The sequence below is a fragment of the Theobroma cacao genome, chromosome 9 (genome assembly GCF_053813885.1).
Source record: "Theobroma cacao isolate CCN51 chromosome 9, ASM5381388v1, whole genome shotgun sequence".
NCBI classification, from domain to species: Eukaryota; Viridiplantae; Streptophyta; class Magnoliopsida; order Malvales; family Malvaceae; genus Theobroma; species Theobroma cacao.
In genome coordinates, this window is record NC_142647.1 from 11,157,113 (window position 1) to 11,160,694 (window position 3,582).

Below are 3,582 nucleotides of genomic sequence, written 5' to 3' on the forward strand. Positions count from 1 at the left end.
AAGTCTTAATACGGTTTCGATCTAGCTGTACGTACCACCGAGCAGCTAACCCAGTCAAGCTGTCTTGGAAAAAATGGATCAGTAACTTATCATCGTGAGACTGTGCCGCCATCTTCCGACAATACATAGTAATATGTGCCATGGGACATTTTGTTCCGTCGTATTTCTCAAATTTCGGAACCTTGAACTTGGCAGGGATCAATACATCCGGCACTAAGCATAGCTCGGTTGCGTCCATGGTACCAAACCTATCAACTCCCTCGATAGCACGAAGACGTTCTTCCAACAGATCATACTTTTTCTGGTCTTTTTCATTTTCCCCTGTTTGTGACGAGTCCTTTCTTAGTTTTTCTTGCTCTTTTGGATCGTCTAAATCTGGGACATTTATTGGTTCAGCAGGATTTATCCCAGAATATGACCCAAATTGCCCATGAATCGGTTGATGGCCTAGCGGGGGTGGTGCATTGTAATAGACGGGTGGGATCACTTGAGGGTGGACCCTTTGAGAGGTTTGGGCATGTGGTGGAGTGAACCCTGGGGGATAGGGTGGATCTTCCCTTTGGTTTCCACTGTCTTGTGCTGGTGGGTTTTCTGACGGAGCTGGCTCTTTGATCGCTCTTTTTCCTTTACTGAGACTCATCATCAATTTCATCATCTTTGCTAACTGTTCTCTCATTTCTTCCTGAGCTCTTTCCATTCTGTCCATTCGCTCTCTTTGTTCTTCTTCCATGATCCTTGCTCGTTGACGCGTATTATGAACACGTTGATCACTTGGCTTAGATGGTCGAGCTATTTTGGAACCTTATTATTGATCATAAACATGAATTAGATGCGTATTTGATGCATGAGTGAACCCATTATCTTTATTTTTAAATGAAAATACTTATTGCCATGAAATGATGATTTATGCATGTATGAATGATTATGTACTAAAAGTATTCATCACATGACACCCAACAACAAAAGTCATCCATTGCATAAGATATTTGTCTTAGATTACAACTCAAAGGCCATCTAGAAATATTCGCCAATCTTATTATAATGGCTATACACCTCATCTAAATACTTGATCAACTGTTGCTCTTGTTTTCCAACTGGAAAGATCTGGCTTCTTAATATGTCCGTCTTCCAAGCCATGCTTCTCGCCTTGTAAGCCACCTCCCTCATTTGCCAAACCAAGTAATCCATCTGGTTGTACTTCTCTGTATAAGCTTGTCTGTAAGATTCACCCCATTCTTGGATTCTGGTGCTCTGTTGCTTGAGGCGTTCATATTCCTGTTGATAAGTCGTCATGACCCCTTCGAGCTCTTCATACTCCTGTCTTAGTAATTGGATGGACTCTTGTTGGAATCGCACTTGTCTTCTTAACCCATCATTGTGCGTTTGAAGTTCATTGCCTCGATTTTCTTTCACCTGTATTTCCCTTTGAAGTTCACTGGTTGTGGCAGAAAACTTATCATTCAGGCTCTCATATTTCCCTTCCATTTTTTGGACTTTCTTTCTTTGCTCACTTACTTCTCTTTTCATTTTCTCACACTCTTTTTGGAGGTCTTCATACCGTTGCTTCCAACTGGCATTTTCAGCTTCGGACTTCTTTCGAGCCAACTCACTTTCGAGCAAAGCGTCTCGTGGTTCTGGATCAACTGGGCCACGTAGTGCATCTTCTTTCGGATATACCACATCCTTAACTCGTTGGTCATGCCATATCTGATATCCGGTAGTCACTTCATCGGTGTACCTCCCTTGATCAACTCGGCTAGTTTTCTTCCAAGCTTGCGCAATTTCCTCTATCCTTTTCAGAAAACCCGGCTCCCCATAAGCAAACTCTAAAGTATTAAGTCGGTGTGTCATCGGTACAAACTGTTCTGACCCAAATTGTCTTCTCACCATAATTGGGGCGTAACTGATTGCTCCCCATGGCCCCATTAACGGTACCCAAGGTTCATTTCCACATTTGTACAAAACCGGGTGATGCGGCATCCACGGAGCTCTCCATGTCACTTCCACACTCATGAGTTTCCGAAATCTAGAGATCCATTGCTCCTTAGTCCTATTTTCCGGCCATTCACTCTCACAAAATTCTCTGATAGGGGCGGTTTGCGGATGAAATAGCTTTATGAACTTATCGACCTTGCATTCAAAGTGACTCACTATCCAGATGAAAAGAAGCTGTGCGCATCCCACAAATCGTCCCTCACCTTTTCTTCGACAGTAATTCAGTGATCTGAGAGTTTCCGCTAGAATAGAAGGCGAAGGATTGGCCTTGTTGACGACTTGCTCGAAGAAGTCTATAATTCCGACTTCTATATGTCCCAAAACTTTGGGGAAGATCACTAGCCCATAAATTCACAAGGCCATCACAAGCTGTCCTTGCTCGGTGTCCTGTTGCTTCATGATATAACTACGTAGAAAACTCCATGGGATACATTCATTGTCCCCTTTTTTCCTTAGGTTCTGATCAACTTCCGCCGAAGTAATACCCATCATCTTGGCTAACTTTCGCCTGTGTCCGGTCTTCTGTCCTCTCCAATATATCTTGTCCGGATTATCGAGATCGATTTGCAGGAGAGCCGAGTATTCTTCGATTGTGGGGACCATATCCACCTTATTGAACACGAAGCATCTATACGACGGATCCCAAAATTGCACAATGGCCTTCAACAAATGTTCATCTATCTGAACCTTGAGGAGTCGAGCTATGTGGCCATATTTCCTATCAAAATTTGTCCGAGTGGTAGCCCCCCACTTATCCCATATGTTGAGCAAATCGGTGAAGTCGTTCTGTTTGAGATCAAGGTGGACCCTATCAGGTAGTGATGAGAAGTGATCCTTTGACAGGCAATCTCCTTCACTTTGTTGGGTACTCGCCATATGCTGAGTCACTTGATAAATTCCATCGTAACTTGAGGATGGCCATGATGACTCCATGTATGCAACTGGATCTACTCTGTTAATGGTTGTCAGGTGACAAATACTTTTCCTATTATGATGCAAATATGCATATGACAAAAAAAATTCAAGTTAGCACTACAAACAAAAATTCTAAAAGATGAATGAAAGTAATTAGTAACCTGATACCTTTATTATTCGCGGAGAAGGATTTAGAACGAGGGGATTATGAAAATTCCTTCATGTGTACCAGTCAAAAGGTATATTCTCACGGGTGAAGCTCTACCTAAGCAAAGGCGACTCTCGGTATTCTACATGCTGAGTTTGGGTTGAAAATGGAGCTAAAGGTTCCCAAATCGCACCTCACTGTCGTCCACACGGACAAGTAAGGCACCCCGGTCCTCACCCATTACAGGCTTCAAACGGACTAGGTTCGATTTGAGTGGGAGTCTTCACTAGCTCATGCAGAGGTTATCACCTCACGAGAGCGTAGCTACTTAACTCCCTCCTAATTAAGGATAAAGCCCGGGTGGAAGGCTTATGCATGAATGCAAGATGTGTAGTGTGTGAGAAGGAATATACCGACCTTGGATCAATAATTTCACATTCCCCTTATCCTAAATTTCCCGCAATTATTAAAATAGTGAAGTAATAATAACAAATAAATAAATGCACTAAACAAAAATATGCAAA